Genomic DNA, 18,607 nt, shown 5'->3' on the forward strand with positions numbered 1-18,607 from the left:
TTCATTATCTTCCCTCAGCGACGCTGTTAACGCGCTGGGAAGCTATCAGCTTGACTTTGGGCGCCATCTTGTGTCGGGAAGGCTGCCCGGTTTGCTCTGCGCCCCTCCCGCCCTCTCAGGGTATTTAAAAGGCGTTTCCTCGCTCAGCCAGTAATTGTCAATGTTTTCCCTCTGAGGCGGAAGCCGGAGGTTTGCTCTGTGTACTCTTGATGATTTAAAAACGATTGATTACTATATGCGTTTTTATTTGTCTTAACCTCTGTAAATATTTTAAACAGCTACTGTTTTATATTCCCGCCCCCCCACCCAGGCGAGACCAATTCGCCGAGGCTCGGGTTCATTATCTTCCCTCAGCGACGCTGTTAACGCGCTGGGAAGCTATCAGCTTGACTTTGGGCGCCATCTTGTGTCGGGAAGGCTGCCCGGTTTGTTCTGCGCCCCTCCCACCCTCCTCCCGCCCCGCCCTACTATGTATATTAATAACAGAGACGCCCGACCGCGCCGGCGGCGCGCCGAAGGCGCGCCAAAGGCAAGCCCGTGTGAGCCCGTCCGCGCCTGGCCCGGGCCCAGGGCCATCCCCCCTGGTTCATCCCTCCCTACCCCCCGATTCCGTTATACAGCAGCTCAGCTACTGTCTTTACGCCCCACGACCACTCATTTATGTTGCATATTCCACCCTAACGCCACAAAGCTTGCAGCATACTGCCCAGGCTGTCACGCTACGCTACCATCCATTCGCAAATCTCATCAGATTGGCAAGCACTATCCTACGGAATCTTACACCATTGCGCTCACAAATGTCCGCTCGCTGGGCAAACACAGCCAGGACATCCATGAACTGATACAGGACCATAAAATAGACATCCTGTTCATGACCGAAACTTGGATGGGACAAGCTTCTGATCCGGATCTTGTCATAGCCGTCCCTGCGGGGTTTACCACTTACAGATTGGACAGGCAAACCAAGAAAAAAGGCGGCGACATTGCTATCATTGCCCGTGACACCTATATTGTAAGGCACACACTAATTCCCCAGACTTCTTGCGAAGCTTTAGAATTCGCAATAAAACTGACCCCTTCCTACACCTTCAAAGGGATCCTCCTTTATCGACCTCCGGGACCCAGGTGTGACTTCCTGGGGGTTCACAGATCCTTTTTGGAAACATCCGCGCTGGAGAACTCCTTCACCATTCTAGGTGATTTTAATTTTCATTTTGTTGTGCCCGACAATCCCGACACAGCCACGTTTTTAGCTGACATGTCCACTTTTGGTCTATCCCCTTTGGTTCATTCCCCTACGCATGAAGGAGGTCACACACTAGACGGCATTTTTTCTAACGCCTCGGGCCTCAAACTTACAGAAATACTCCCTCTAACTTGGTCGGATCACCATCTCATCCTGGCTTCACTTCCAGTGGGCGACCCCCTGGTAGACAAACCCCACCCTAACCCCTGTCTCCCCTATTTGGCATGGGACGACTTAGATGTTTGCAGGCTGGAAACCTTGCTTAATGATACCCGCCCTACGTTATCTCCGGATCCTAACAACGCCATGTCCCAATTTCACAACTGGGTGAGCTCAGCAGCAAAAGATCTGGTCCCAGTTAAACAATGGTCACGCAACAGATCTACCCCCTCGGCCCCGTGGTACTCAGAGGAACTGCGTACCCAAAAACAACAGTGCCGAAATAGAGAGAGACACTGGTGGAAGGATTACACACCCGAAGCCAAACTCCTATATAAAGAATCGGTAGCAAAATACAAACACCTTATCCTGGACGCAAAAAAAAAGTATTATTGCAACAAAATTGAAACCGCTCAAAACTCCAATAAATGCCTATATGAGACCACCAAACAACTAGCGGGTTTCTCTGTGGATCTCACACCTCCCCCGTCCCAAACCCTTTGCGACGCTTTATCAAAGTTCTTTTTTAGCAAAGTTGATGACATTTACAGGGTTTTCGCCAATAATGTTACTCTCTCTCATAGACCATCAATTCAACCTGAAGGACCCATTCTCTCGCAGTTCAGCGAGGTCACGTGTCCGCAGGTGCTAAAAACTATATCCACCATCAAATCGGGATCGGCCCTCGACCCATGTCCCTTGAAGGTCCTGAGACCTATCATGGATGCAGTCTTACCCTCTATAACCAACATCTGCAACTCCATGTTTACCACTGGCACTTATCCCGAGACACTAAAGAAAACCCTAATAAAACCGTTGCTCAAAAAACCCACCCTTGACAAAGAAGAACTTAAAAGCTACCGCCCCATCGCCAGTCTCCCGCTATTAGCAAAAACAGTGGAAAAAATTATGAATGCCCAACTCTCCTCCTTCATCGAGGATAATAAATGCCTAGATGAATCCCAGTTTGGGTTCCGTCGCTTTCACGGAACCGAGACGGCCTTGGTCAAAGCGGCGGATGACATCAGATCTATCCGGGATGCGGGAGGCACCGCCGTCCTGATATTACTAGACCTGTCGGCGGCCTTTGACACGGTCGACCATACCACCTTGGTCGACCGTGTCGAAAGCATTGGCATTCAAGGTAACGCCAAAAATCTTCTTGCCTCCTTCCTGGCCAACAGGACCCAGGTCGTCACCGTGGGACCTTTTGAATCCTCCCCTCTGTCACTTCCGTGTGGAGTCCCCCAAGGCTCATCCCTTAGTCCGACACTATTTAACATTTATGTGTCGGACCTTGCCAACGTCATCAGGGCACAAGGGATGAGCCTCACTTCATACGCTGATGACACACAATTGGTCCTTGCCATCAAAAATGACGGGCTTCAGAAAGCTAACATGTTCAATCAAGGCATGTCGGCTATCGGAAATTGGATGTCACACAATTGTCTGAAGCTAAACTCCGACAAATCGGAGGTTGTAATTTTTGGCAATCTCTCTCCGGAGTGGTCCCCCCTTTGGTGGCCGTCATCCATGGGCCAGCCCCCAGTCCCGGTTGACAAAGTGAGGAACCTGGGAGTCATGTTCGACAACCGTCTGAACTTCCTTCCACATGCCAACCAGATATCCTCTTCAGCCTTTCATAAACTTAGGCTCATCAAAAAAATTCTGCCCTTTTTACCTGAAAACATGGCGAAAACGCTGGTAAGCTCCCTGGTGCTCTCCACCCTAGACTATTGTAATGCTTTGTTTCTAGGGGCCCAGGAGAGAGTGCTAACAAAAATGCAGTCTATACAGAACGCGGCCGCCAGGCTCCTAGGGCGAATCCCCAAATTCCATCCGGTCTCACCCACCATGAAACAACTCCATTGGCTTCCGGTGAGGAAGAGGATTAAGTTTAAAACCTTGTGCCTGGTATACAAGGCTTTACACAACGCTGCCCCAGCATTCTTCACCCAGAACCTTACTCCCTACTGTCCATCTAGAGCACTGCGCTCCTCCAGCTCCCTGGACCTGGTGATCCCCCGAACTAAATCTGTCAACTGGGGTGACAGAAGATTCCTTGTGGCTGCTCCAAAACTTTGGAACACACTGCCTCATTCGATCAAGACCAGCACGTCCCTCTGGTCTTTCCGAAAAAACCTCAAAACTTGGCTTTTTAATCAATGATCTGCCAGTTCCCTTGTTGGCCAAACATTGCAGTTACTTAGCGCCGAGATGCCCATGGGCCTTCGTTTCGCGCTTTACAAATGTTTAAAATAAAATAAATAATAAAAAATAAATAAAATTGGACACTGTCATCTAGGCTGTCCTAGTACTGCATCCACTGGTCCTGGTCCTTCTTATTAGTCCTTTTTGGGTATGCCTACTCATCTTAGTCCTGGTCTCCACTTGGTACTCCAGGACTTGATCAACTTGGTTCTGCCTGCTTATACTCCCATCCCTATTATTTTCTATCCTGATCATTTAAGTATGCAGGATCCCCTTCCATATGGCTCCTGGTTCGAATGGTCCGAGTCCACCTGTTCCTGATCTGACTGGTTCTCATGAACCTTTTTCAATCAATTCATGATATAACTAGCCCAGGTCGTCCAAGTACTGCTACGTCCAATCCTTCTTGTTCTGTACTAACTCGTCCTCTTAGTTATGATCCTGCATGGTATGGTCATCCTTTTCCTTGCCACCTGGCTTGGTCATCCTGGATCCTGCCCCCTTGTCCTCGTACTCCTTTTCCTAATCAACTTGTTCCTCCTAGTTCTGGTATGCCATGCCTTGATCCTCCTGAGTCTTTGTGCCTTTGATTTCCTGGTCACCTATGTAGTGGTCCCACTGGCCTTCCTTGCCCTGGTCTTCTTAGGCCTTATACCTCTGGCTCCGGTTACCTAGGCATCTTCTCTATGTTCCTGTTCTCACAGCCTTAGTTACTCTGGCTCTGGTCTTCCTATCCCTGGTCTTCCTATTCCTGGTTGTGTCAGTCCTTGTTCTATTCCCTGTTTTGTCTCCAGTAGAGTTGCTGGTCTTAAGACTCTTTCTCCTGGTCCTCTTTGGCTTGGACATGTATGCAGGTATCCCTCTTGTCCTGGCCCTCCTGTCCATCCTAGTCCTTTAAGGCCCCCTGCTTTTAGCCTTTTCTATCTGTCTTCACCATCATTCCCTTGACCTAGTCCTTCAGATCCTCCTCAGGCTCTTCATCCAATTCCTGGTACCCCCAGCTCCTAGTCCTTACGGACCCCTTGACACACCTGACCTCTTGCGTACTGTCTGTCTTAGGCCCTGAACTCTTAGTCCTTGTCCTCCTGTCTAGATTTATTGTCTACCTCGCTTTGCATCATGTCCTCATGGCCCCTCTGGCACTGGACCCTTGGTGCTGATTCTCTCTGGGTCCTTCTAAGCCCTGTCATTTTGGTCCTGGTCCTCCTCTCCATCCAAATGCAACCCCCTTGGTCTTCCTTGATATCCTGTTCCTCCTTTTCTTCCTTAATGTGGTCTTGCTACTCCCAAGTTCTGGCCTTTTTTATTCACTTGTGAATCTAGGACCCTGGCACTCCAGTAATCCCCCCTCATCTTTCTTGCCTATACTTGACTCCAAGTCCTGCTGGCCATTGTCCTCATGCTCCTGATCTTCCTAATCCTCCAGGATCTGCTCCTGATCTTCCTGGCCCTAGTACTCTTGCACTTCATCCTTGTATATCTATACCAATTGTCCATGGTCCTGGCCATCCTGTTCCTTACCCTCTGAGCTGTCCTATTCCTATCTCTCTGGCTTTGTCCTCTTAGCTGTAGTAATCCGGCCCTCCCTTGTCCTATTTTTCCTCCCCACCCTGGTCCTCCTGGTATGCTAGGTCATGCTCCTCTTTGTCTCAATATTCCTGTTTCCCCATGTCTTTTCTTTCCTGATTATCTAAGAGCTAATCTGCCTGTCTATTGTTGCCTGGATCCCTGGACTCATTCATCTGGTCCTCCTGGCCCGCCATTTTTTGATTTTCATAATCCTCGTTCTTTTTGTGATTATTTGCCCACTGGAAAAGATTGTATTGGTGCTGGTCCTTCTAGTTGGTTTCTCCTGGACCTTGTTCTTCTGGAATCTGGCACTCCTAGCCATTCTAGTCCTAACCTCCTAGGTCCTGGTCATCCCGGTCCTCCCTCTTCTTTTCTGCTTGGGATAATCATATGAAGCCTTGTCTATTTACCACTCTTGCCCTTCCAGGTTTTCCTAGTAGTGCCCCCATCTAGAACTGCTCATTTCTGGTCACTGTGGCCTTGGTCACCTTATTATGGCCCTCCTGACCCTATAATTTCTAGTCCTGGTACTGTAGGTCCTGGTCTTGCCGGTCCCCTTGTCCCATCTGGCACCTTGTGTCCTAGCCCTCCTAAGCCCTCATGCTCCTAGTTTGGGTGGTTATGGGGCTCCTGGCTCTGTTCCAAGCCCTCATACTTCTCCTGGCACAGCACCCACTAGGCATGTTTCTCTTGATACTAGTTCTCCTTCTTAGGGTCCTCTTGTGCATGGTCATTTGGTTCAGGTCCTCCGGGCTATCCCTGTCTTGATCCCTTGGTCTTCCTGATTCTGGTTGGTCTTGCCACATATGATTGATCAATCTACTTCACTTGGTACTCTGGGCCTTGGTCCTGATCTCTATGGCTCTCTTAGACATGTTTCTGGCGCTCTGGGTCATAATCCTTTTAGCCTACCTAGTCTTATCTTGCTGTGGGTCTCCTCGTGCCACTGGTCCTGATCCCCTTGGTCTTTCTATTCAGTGTCCTGCTTTTTTTGATCTCCTGGTTCTACTGGCCCTTATCCTTCTGGACATTAGCTTCAAAGTTCTCCTCAATCTGGGGCTGATTCTTCTGGTCATAATTCTGCTAGTCCTCCTAGTTGGGCAATACAGTATGCTGACACACCACTAATTATCTCAGCCTTTCCTTGTTTTGTCCAGGTCCTGGTTTTCCTGCCCTATTCCTCCTTTCCATTGTTCTCCTCGAACTGGTCCTTTTGAGTCTGTCCACCCGGGTCTACCACTTCTGACCCTGGTCCTCTTCGCCCCAGTCGAGGGTGCTCTTGGACGCTACTAAATTTCCTTCTCTTGCTGGTCCAGGGCCTTCTATTCCCCCTACCCCTGGTCCTTCTATTACTCGGTGTACTGGGTACTTCTCCCCTGCTCCCCAGTTTTCCCTTCATCCCGATCCTTCTCACTCTGGTCCTACTCATCAATCTGTTCTTCTCTCTGGCCTTTTTCACGCCGGGCCACATGGAGTAGTTCTTCCTGATGCTGGTTCTACTTGTCCAGGTCCTCTTGACTCTAGTTGTCCTAGCCCTACTGGTGGTCCAACTCCTGATGCTTTCCTTCTACCAGCCTTCCTCCTTCCTTCCCAGGGTCTCCTCCACACTAACTTCAGTCAGGTAGTCTCCAAGCCTGCCAGTCAGATTTTTGTTTTCTGGCTTTCAGATTTATTTTACTGAGGCCACATTGCCATGGACAGAAGTGAGGGCCCAGTCAACTTACAAAGCTGCTTAGCATGTTAAAAACAAAACTACAAATTCAAAAGATGATGGTGCTTGTGACTAAAATGTATGGCTGGAGGGCCACTTATGACATCGGAGCAAAATGCATCTAGGCCTGAAACTCACTATGATGGCTAAATAGAATGAAAAGTGTATTTATTCAGCTGGCAACTGAGTTAATAGACATTTCGCTCATGAGTTACCTAGATGATTTGCTTACCTGTCTTCTTCTTTTACTTTTCATGTTCCACAGAAGCCTACTTACTGTGTTTAACCCAATATATCTCCTGCAAGTGCCATACCGCACTGTTCCCACTAGTACTACTTGTCTTATGTAAGCTCCCCTCCCTCTTTGGCCCAGATACCATTTGACTCTTAGCACACTTTGTTTGCTGCTTCTTGTAAGCTGCTGCTGTGTTGCCAGATCTGAAAAACTGACACAAGTACACTCCCTTTTAAATGAAATCCTAAAACGAGCACAAGACCTTCCATCAGAAGGCCAAAATTATCCAGACCGCGCAAGTCATTAAAAGGATTATTAATAACATTAACAAACAACAATGGGCCTCATTACGATGTCGCTCGGAGTTGCCTTTGACCGACACTGTTTCAGTGGAGGAACCGCCGACCATAGGAAGTTACGCATACCGAATTACAATCCGATTGCACTATGTGCGGTCAGAAACTCCAATTTCTCAATAGGAGCTTGTGTGGTGGGCGGAAACCACCTACAGCACAAGCTCCCATTGAGAAATGGGAGTTTGTGTACATCCCTCCACCATGTGGCACGAATGTTCAGGGGGGCACCATAGGTGATTCCAGGCACAGATGCGGAGGTCCAGGAGGGAAGGGGCCCCGCTAGAGGCCCCCAATGTCACTTTCTAACAGCCTTTCTATGTCAGAAAATCTGACATGGAAAGGTTGTCGGAAACCGACATCATATGCCCGACGGCGGAAACGTCATCCTTAAAAATTTATGTAGAATTTCCGACTGACCAATGGGCTCCATGAGCCCATCGGAAAGCGTTGGTCGGTCACTCTGACTGCTGCCTCTGACTGCACGCATCGTAATGCGCTGGTCAGACCGCACCCGTAGCTACAGTACGGAACGCTACCGACAAGCCATCGGTTGCAGTCCGAACCGCTCGTAATTGGGCCCAAAGTCTTATGAGTGAAGAAAACATTTATCTAGCATGCATTAAAAATATACTCCTTGTTTTGCAGACAGCCAAATACTCCTAGTTGCAGGACAAAATACCTCCTGACGGTCCTGAAACAGAAGTTTTATTTCTACATTTCTAATTTTAATATTATATTAACATACATGTATTTATTCAAAATTGATTTGACTGTTTATTTATCTATAAACAACTCAGCTCAGTGTTTCCGAAATTGTGGATCATGACCCTGTTTTCTGGTGGGTCAAAGAAGTTTGAGAAATAAATAAAAGATGCATTTAAATGATGTGTTTATGTCGTCACATTTGCAATACTTCAGTTACAGAAGTCAAACGTCAGGCTATGTCTTCTGACAAGTTGCAGCTTATTCTTTTAATATGGAATTAGTGGTTACTTTTTCTTTCTCTGACTGCAAAGTAAGAGGAGATTTTAAAAGTGAATTAGCAAGTGTCTTAGGATATTGTTTTTCTGCAGCACACAAAAAAGTGGAAATACCTGTAAATGAACGGTATGCATTAAGTACTTAGGAAAACAAAAATGAAGTACGCTTTTTTGTAATGCTGAAGTGTGCTGGAAACAGAGGGGTCGATTCACAGAACTAATCTGAGATAAAATCTTAAACATTTAGTAGTAGTAAAGTTAGGACTCCTAACTACACTACTACTAAATGCCTTCTGTGAACACCAAAAGTAGTACGTTTAGGATTTTATCTTAGTTTAGTAGTAGTAAAGTTAGGAGTCCTAACTTTACTACCACTAAATGCCTTCTGTGAATGCCTAAAGTAGTAAGTTTGGGATTTTATCTCAGATTAATTCTGTGAATCGGCCCCAGAGATTTTGATAGGATAAAAATAAATAAACCAATTTTAATTGGTGATGCACAAATGATAAATGGAAAATATTCTCAGAAAACCCCATTTCCACACATTGTCGTTTGAGTGCTATATGCTATATAGTTTAATCAGTAAAATTGTACGCCTGTGCAAAGTTAGTGGCCATTTCAGTGAAAATGCGCTGTCTGTAAATGACAGCGCACTACCAAACAGTGGTTTGATTTCATTAAAAAATCTCCCTTCCTCATGTCCATTATAGGTAAGTGTGTAACCATTTTTTTTCCATTCTGAGAAGGGTGTTGTGGCTCTAAAAAGTTTGGGAACCACTGTCTTAGTTTAATCAAGCAATTACTTTCCTTTGTACATATGATTTTGCATTTGTATATGCACTCGCCTTCAAATGCTTCACACACTTTCCTGCACCCCCTTACAAGATGGCCAGTACAGTGCCTGGAGTCCCCTTTTCCTCTATAGCCAGCTAAATAAAGACCTTCAAACTATTTATCTGGACACAGGTTAAATAGCACATGATCTCCACATTTAGCGTGTTCATGGATAAGCAGTGAAGTTTCAGAAATTTAGCCAGCTGCTTCTTAAATAACAGATATTCCTTTAGAATTAATAAACTGAGAACAGAGAGAGGCAATCTGTACTCACTGTTTCCGATTTCTTTCTGGTTAAAGTTCATTCATTACCGTGGAGAAATTCTGAGTTATATGTATGAACTTTAGCCGCCTCCAATCTAAAAAAACACAGGCACTTTGCTCAGTGCTGATCATAATATGGCCCCAGTTGTTGATAATCTGATCAAAGAAGAGAGGAAGTAATTTCAACCAGGCCGTACTCAATATTAAAAACATCCCATTAAGGGTTGCTGGCAGAGTTAATTTCTGAGGCATATAATGAGAAGTGGGCATGGCTACAATGGCATAGGACAGGCACCATTGGCCCCTATGCAAGCGGAGAAAGTGGGCCCCTCTTGATTTGGTAGTAGAAAAGCATTTACAATTGGAGTGCAATGGTCCCTTTAAAGCCCTGGGTCCTGTTGACACGGCACCTGCTCCTCTATTAATAGACATACCCCTGCATGCTTAATCATGGATTAAGCAGTGCTTTATAAGTAGCTCTATCCTTCTTATTATAGTGGTGTCTCCAGATGAACAAGTTACTTACCTTCGGTAACGCTTTTTCTGGTGGCTACAGTATCTGCCTGTGGATTCCTCACCTTGTGAATATCCCCCTGCGTCAGCAACATTCGGAAATTCTTTTTGTAGCTTCGGGCCGACGTGGACGACATCACAGAAGCACGGGCATCGCGGGCGGCTCCGCGACTCCATAATAGGTCCATGCCGGCGTGATGACATCAGTTCCGCCCTGTTTTTTGTGCGTTTGAGTCACACAGACGGATCAACAACAGTAGATATACACACAATGTACACAGTACCAAATAACCAAACTAACACATACGGTGTGTAGTCAATGCAGGAAAGCAATTATAATAACACATTTCCTTTGACAATAAAATATTTACATTACACTAAATCAGGTATAGAAAAGTGGACAACGGGGAGGCGGGTGGGTCAGTGAGGAATCCACAGACAGATACAGTATCCACCAGAAAAAGCGTTACCGAAGGTAAGTAACTTGTGCTTCTGATGGATACATCTGCCAGTGGATTCCTCATCTTGCGAATAGAGTCCCACAGCAGTCCCCACTCCCGGAGGAAGGTGTCCACTCTCCTATACCAGAAAATCCTGGAGGACAGAACGCGCAAAGTGGCCGTCCCTCCTCACTTCAGAATCTAAGCAGTAATGCTTCGCGAAAGTGTGGAGGAAAGCCCAAGTCGCAGCTCTACAAATGTCCTCTACAGGTATACCCCTAGACAAAGCAGATGTAGCAGACCTCGCTCTAGTGGAATAAGATCTTAAACCTTCAGGAGGTTCCTTACCCGCCAGAGAAAAGCATATCTTGATTCACAAGACAATCTATCTCGACAGCGTGCACTTGTGCACCGCCTTGCCTCTTCTGGCTCCAACAAAACCCACAAAGAGCTGGTCGTTCACGCTGAACTCTCTGGTTCTGTCCAGATAGAAGCTCACCGCACTCTTCGGGTCCAAGCGGTGAAGTCTCTCCTCCTCCTTGGAAGGGTGAGGGGGAAGATAGAAGGTAGGGAGGGTAATGGACTGCCCTAGATGGAAGGGAGTTACCACCTTAGGCAGAAAAGCAGCCCTGGTCCTGAGTACCATTCGTTCAGCATGAATGGTCAATAATGGAGGCTTTGAACTAAGAGCTTGAAGCTCACCTACCCTCATTGCCGAGGTAATTGCAATCAGGAAGACCGTTTTAAAAGACAACAGTCTCAAGGGACACTTGTGCAAAGGTTCAAACGGTGAACCCATCATGAAAGTGAGCACAAGATTAAAGTCCCATTGAGGCACAATAAAGGGAGTAGGTGGAAATTTATTTGTAAGGCCCTTTAGAAACCTTAAAACAATAGGAGATTTAAATAAGGACGGCTGATCCGGCAGACAGAGAAATGCCGACAAGGCCGAAAGATAACCTTTGACCGTAGCCACAGCAAACCCTTGCTCTAGCCAAAGAAAGTGCAACCTGAAGTATGTCAGACAATCGAGCCTTCAAAGGGTCAATGGACCTCTCCCCACACCCAGAGACAACTTTAGACCATCTATAAGAGTAGATAGACTTGGTGGAATCATGCCTGGCCAATAAAATGACATCCACCACATCAAGTGGGAGAGAAAAAGAATTCAGGTTGCCCCGTTCAATCTCCAGGCATGAAGGTGTAAGGTCTGGAGGTGGGGGTGTAGAACCTGCCCCTCCATCTGAGAGCGGAGATCTGCCCTGAGAGGGAGACGGAGCGGAAGGCACGAGCAGAGGTGGAGAAGATCTGTGTACCACACCCTTCTTGGCCAATCAGGGGCGATCAATATACCTTGGGCCAGGTCTTGGCGTATCTTCCTCAGAACTCGAGGAACCAAGGGTATGGGAGGAAACGCGTAAAGGAGTTTTGAGTCCCAACTCAACTGAAACGCATCCCCCAAATCTCCCTGCATAGGATACTGGAGACTGCGGAATAACGGGCAGTGAGCATTCTCGTGAGTGGCGAACAGGTCCACCCGAGGAGTTCCCCATGTCCAAAAGACGTGACGGACCACCTCCGGATGAAGCCTCCACTTGTGGTTAGCCGAGAGCTGCCAACTGAGACTGTCTGCACGAACGTTCAGAACTCCGGCCAGATGATTTGCCATCAGACAAATCTGATGGTCCTGAACCCAGGACCAGAGACGCAGAGCCTCTCTGCAGAGACACTGCGACCCCACTCCTCCCTGCTTGTTGACATACCACATTGCGGTAGTGTTGTCCATCAGGACTTGAACCGACTGACCGCGAAAGGAAAGGGAGGAAGGCCTTGAGCTCCAGACGTATCGCCCGCAACTCTAAAAGGTTGATGTGAAGTAACCTTTCCTCTGGAGACCAAAGACGCTTGATTTCCAGATCCCACCCTAGAGTGGATGCATCCGTTAATACTGTGACAACCGAAGGAGGAAGATGGAAGGGCTTTTCTTGAGTTAGATTGCCCTCCACGCTCCACCAGGAAAGCTTCTCTGGAGATCCTCACTGACTCCCTGAGATCTCCGTTGTGCTGAGATCACTGCCTGCGGAGGCACCACTGGAGTGCCCTCATGAGCCAGCGTGCATGATTGACCAACAGAATGCAAGATGCCATCAGACCGAGCAGACGGAGGACCTTCAGGACTGGAACAACCGCTCCATTTTAAAATAAAGGAATCATTTCCTGTATGCTGCAAATCCTTTGAGGAGGAGGGAATGCCTGACACACAATTGTATCCAGTACAGCACCTATGAACAGGTTGCGGTGGTAGGGCACCAGGTGAGATTTGGGTACATTTATCGAAAAACCCAATCTGAACAATAACTGGGTTGTGACTTGCAGATGATGGAGCACCTTCTCTGGGGATTCTGCCTTGAATAGCCAATCGTCCAGATAAGGGAAAACTGGTATCCCTGATCTTCTGAGATGTGCCGCTACCACAGCCATTACCTTGTTGAAGACTCGAGGCGCAGTAGTAAGACCAAAAGGAAGGACCGCAAACTGGTAATGCTGCCATCTCACCGTTAAACGGAGATACTTCCTGTGCGACTTCAGGATGGGGATGTGAAAATATGCATCCTGCAAGTCGATCGACACCATCCAGTTTTCTTCCAGCAGCGCTTGAAGAACCTGCGCAAGGGTGAGCATCTTGAACTTCTCCTGCTTCAGAAAGAGGTTCAAGACCCTGAGATCCAGGATTGGACAAAGCCTGCCATGCTTCTTGGGGGTCAGGAAATACCGGCAGTAGCATCCCTGTCCCCTTTCCTGCTCCGGAACCACTTCTATCGCACCTTTTCTCAGTAACACCAGGACTTCTTTCTGCAGGAGTAGCAGGTGGTCCTCTGAGCAAAACCCTTAGCAAGGAGGGTAGTTCGGAGGGAACTCCAGAAAGGGAAGAGCATACCCATTCTCCATGAGATTGAGAACCCAAAGGTCCTATGTGACCGAATTCCAATCTCGTACAAAATAGGTAAGCCTACCCCCCACAGGACCCGTATGATCTGGAATGGCGGATCTAGGGATGCTTTGCTGATGTTGGAGGGGGGTGGGGAGAGGAAGAGGCGGAGGAGGAGGAAGCTTGACGTCCTCGAGGACGAGCTCTTTGTTTGCCCCTGTATGACTTATACAGCGGATTTTGCTGTTGTTGCTGCCATTGTGAAGGCTTGTAGGGATGAAAGGAGGACATCACAAATCCCCTATACCTTTTGCCCACAGTTCCTCTGGTTTGTAAACCCAAGGATCTGGCCATAGCTCTGCTGTCTTTGAATCTCTCCAACGCAGCATCAGCCTTTTTTTCGAAAAGGCCCGATCCATCAAAAGGTAGATCCATTAAGGCAGCCTGGACATCCGCAGAGAATTCATAGAACTTCAACCAGGCTGCTCTTCTGGTGGCAATTGAAGACCCATGACTCTCGCCACCGAGTCAGCTGTGTCCAACCCACTCTGGATGACTTGGCGAGCAGCAGCCTGAGTGTCAACAAGCACCTCATTAAAAATAATTCTGTCCTCCTCTGGAATCTTAGGAGCTAGTTGTTTCACAGAATCCATCAAATCATGGATGTAACACCCCAAGAGGCATGTAGCATTGTTGATGTGAGAGCCATACTCGCCGACGAAAAGACTTTCTTTGCGGCTTGGTCCTGCTTTTTAGATTCCTTGTCCCCAGGCACCTGAGGGAAAGCACCTGCAGATATTTTGGAGCAGGCTGCCTGTACCACCAAGCTCACTGGCAAAGGATGCAAAGATAAAAAGTCTGGGTCTCCAGGAACAACCCTGTATCCTCTTGCAACAGCTTTAGAGACAGCAGGAGCTGTAAGAGGTCTATTCCACACCTCTAAGATTGGCTCCGTCAAAGCATCATTGAAAGTAAGCATGGGCTCTACAACAGAAGATGGAGAGTGGAGGACTTCTGTCAAAATATTCGACTTGAACTCTGCAATAGGTAGAGTTAAATTCAATAGATCCGCTGCCTTCTTGATGACTACATGATATGGAGCCACATCTCTAGGAGGGACATCTGAGACAGAGGCTAACTCCCAATCCGGAGACAGTTCCAATCCACTAGCCTCTATTAAGTCAGCAAAGAAATCCTCAGTATCCTGTAGCTCTCCCTCTTCCATCTCGACTTCTCTGTATCTTTGTTCCTCTAGAAGTCATTGAGCCTCAGACCGGAACCGGCACCGGTGATGAAGGCATTGGCGTCGAAGGCTTTGGCTGCGCCGAGAAATGCCAAGGCGGTGTCACAGCCGGTATAAATGGCATGTACGGCACCGGAGCATAAGTCTGGGGGACTCCCAGGTTAAATGCCATCATACCCATGGGACCAGCCGGTGCTCCGGAGGGGTACAAGGCTCTTGTATAGACACCATACATAGCGTTTAAAAACTGTATAGGGTCTTGACCTGGGCCCGGAAAAGGAGGGTATGAACCCACAGGCTGCTCTCGAGGAGGCACCGGATTCATCTCATCTTCAGGTTGGTGAGCCGGAGTCGTCGAACCCTCAGGCAGGGGAGCCTCTTCCTCCTCTTGAGTTGGAGATAGAGACGGCGCCGGAGAGGGATTCGACACCGGAGCTGGTGAATGCTCCGGCGACTCCATGGGCGAGGCCTCACCCTCCGGATCCAGAGCCTTAGGAGAAGGAGATATAACATCCTTCCGATGCTTCCTGCTTGGCGACTTTGGTCTTAAATCGGAATCTTTCTCCGAATGATGTCGAGACTCATGCTCCTCTTCTTGTGCTTCTTTTTTGTCGACCTGGAAGCATGCCCCGATGACGACCTCGAGGGCGACCTTGAACGAGACCTTGACCTCAACCACCTCAATCGCAACCTGTCCTTTTTACTCTTCATCTTGGCAACCAGGAGCTTTGCCTCTCTCTCATGAAGGGCCTTGGGATTCATCTTCTTACAGGATGGACACCCTTGGACATCATAGTCTGAGCTCAGGCACCAAACGGAATCTTCATGCGGGTCCGTGATCGACATCATTTTCCCGCATTCACCACACGGCTTGAATACGGTCTTCTACGATGACATCTCAACAGGAGAAAGCGATACAAGAAACACAAAAACCAACAAACAGTAACAAAGTTACCATCAAAGCTACAGAGAATCCCTCAAAAACCGTTAGCGTCGACGACGCGGAAAAAAGGGAACTGATGTCATCACGCCGATGTGGGCCTATTATGGAGTCGGTGACGTCAGCGGAGCCGCGCGCGATGCCGTGCTTCTGTGATGTCGTCCACGTCGGCGCGAAGCTACAAAAAGAATTTCTAAATGTTGCTGACGCAGGGGGATATTTACATGGTGAGGAATCCACTGGCAGATGTATCCATCACAAATTTACTGTTTTGTAATGTTTTCACAATTGTTTTCTGAAATAAACGATGTCATGATGCTGAGTTTCTGTGACGTCAGAGATGCCTACAGGCAGCACTTAAATCCTACTTTGTAAATTATTAATACAGTTATCGGTGTGCTCTGCTATTAGTCTGTCTAAAGATCAAGTTGAGCAAATAACCTAGCAGTATCATCATACTCATTCTGAGTAAAGGTACTTGTACAGGGCAGTGGCTGATTCAAGGTGAGTGCTCCCTCATCATATATACCAGTGGAAAAACTCGGACTTTGTAAATGAGTTTGCCTCCTTACAGTACATTAGTTTATATACAACAATCTGATAATATAATCAATACCAGGATACACCATGTGTGGGTAAGGTGCTTTGATGTGAATTTTACACATTCCTCCCAATAAGCTCACTGCTGTATATGTTTATGGCTTTGGCTTTGATCCTTAACAGTATTGTTCACATACCGCTTACAAATGTGTCTATGTGAGAAAATGATACCCTCAATCATCAAAGCTTACTGTTGGAGACCAATTTTCTGTTGATGTTTCTTTGAAATCAATTGGAGCATATCAGAACGTGTCTTTTCAGATTCATGAAAATTGGTGTTAAGTAGTAGTAAACTATTTTATGGCATTGGTGTTCAACTTGGGTTGCCTGAGGACCTGGATCCTTGCCATATTTTCACAATATCTATATAATGTAAATTTGATTTCCTTGGGGTCTATTCACAAATTGCATTTTGCAGTTCTTCAGTAGTACATCAATAATACTACTAAAGTACTACAAAATGCTAGACACAAATCTATGAATGTAAATCTCCACCTCTACCTTTAACCTCTTAGGATGATCCTCTCACATAAAAGTTTACTACTAAGGGCCCGGTTCTGTTTCGGACGGAAGGGCTCCGAACAACGGTCGGAGTCCTTCCTTCCGCATCGTAAAGTGCCGGGCAGATTCCTTTACGACCAAGCCATTCTGATGGGCTCAGTCGGAAAGGAATTCGACTTGGAAATCCGGATAACTTACAATGGGTTTGGAGAGCTCGTCTACCGTCCGTAAATCCTTCAGTACACCCCCGGCCACCTCTTTACGACCGAGGGAGTACGATGCCAGTTTTTCACTGCCTCTTTATGCTGGTTTTGTGCTGGTGTTTCTGGCATGAAAAGGCAGTCGGAAACTGTCTCTGGGCCCCCCCAGTAGGGCCCCCTTAGCTTCGAGGCCTCCGATTGGCGACCTGAGGGCACCTATGGGGCCTCTCTGTTGATCCTTGCACCCGTTTGCAGGCACCTTGGGGTGCCGGCCACAGGGTGCAGGGATGAACTGCACACCTGCATTTCCCAATGTGGGCATGCCTTTCCCAATGCGGGCATGCATTTCGCTAGGGATGCATGATCCCATTGTGTAACATACGAGTGAGACCACACAGTGTTTGGCCGCATTGTACTTGCAGGGCCGTAACTGACGAATCGGCCCCTTATTAGTAAATGTGGGAGGGACTTACTAAAAAATAGGAGGGGTTTAGGTAGGGATGTGCACCCACCCTCAAAAGAACAAGCCCATTCCTATTCACAAACTGCACTTTTCAAAGTTACTAAAGCCTAAAAGGACCCAGAAAAGTAGTACATGTACTCCCAGCACCACATATGGGTAACAACTGATAGTATAGTTCCTTTTATAAAACAGCAAGCATTGGCAAAGCCAATGGGCCAGGTATTGACTGCCAGCCTTCTGGTAATTCTTGTTTTGTTTCGTCATGGTTTTTGCAAACCTTTATTGTTTTGGAATATGAATTACCCTCGACAATCCAAGCAAAATCATTTTCTACAGGTAAGAAGGCGTTTTCTTTCGTCTGAAAACACATATAACCATAGCACTCTCTGTAACTGAAGGGAACTACTTTGTGTGTGGTTGTGTTACTAGTAAAAGGGCGGCATGCCGTAACTTGGAATAGAGCTGTCCAGTGATTGAAGTTAACCAATAGATTGCCCCTTAATAAATGCTGGAATGAGTTGAAGAAAAATGTGAATGACACCAACCACAGACTAATGGATGAAGTTTGACCGAAACCCCTTTAAGTATACTATGCTATACACATAATTTTAGTTAAATCAAATGGTCTTGGCTCACACAGACCTAAAAAAATCAATCAGTCTAGCATTAGCTGCAAGACTCTTGCCTTTGAAAAGGAAAGAAACAAAAAAGAAAGAAAGAAAAAAAACAAAGAAACAAAGAAAACAGAAAGAAAGAAAAAAAGAGAAAAAAGAAAGAAACAAGACAAGAAAGAAAGACAACACATAAAAAGAGGATATCTTAAAACAGAATAGTTACAAATGGACACAATTTGGTTTCTTGTGAAATAGCAGCAGTCAGAGAAGCAAAAGGTAATTTACAACAGAACTGGCAGGCGATGGAAACTGATACAGATGGAATCCGCATCAGAAGAGTCATGCTATCACATCAGGCTCTAAAAACGAAGGCAGCATTAAAGTAATTATAAATTAAAAATCAAAACACCGGCACTGAAGGGAAGTAGCTTGCGTGTGGGTGTGTTCCTTGCAAGAGATCAGAATGCTGTCACTCAAAGTGAAGTTAACCAGTGGTTTAATTAGTGTGACTCACTGCCCCCTCTATGTATGCTGTAGTGGGCAGCAGCAGACTAGTAGATGAAGTGAGGTGACTGAAAGCCCCTGTATGTAAGTATATT

Source organism: Lissotriton helveticus, chromosome 3_1 (genome assembly GCF_964261635.1).
Source record: "Lissotriton helveticus chromosome 3_1, aLisHel1.1, whole genome shotgun sequence".
Lineage (NCBI taxonomy): Eukaryota > Metazoa > Chordata > Amphibia > Caudata > Salamandridae > Lissotriton > Lissotriton helveticus.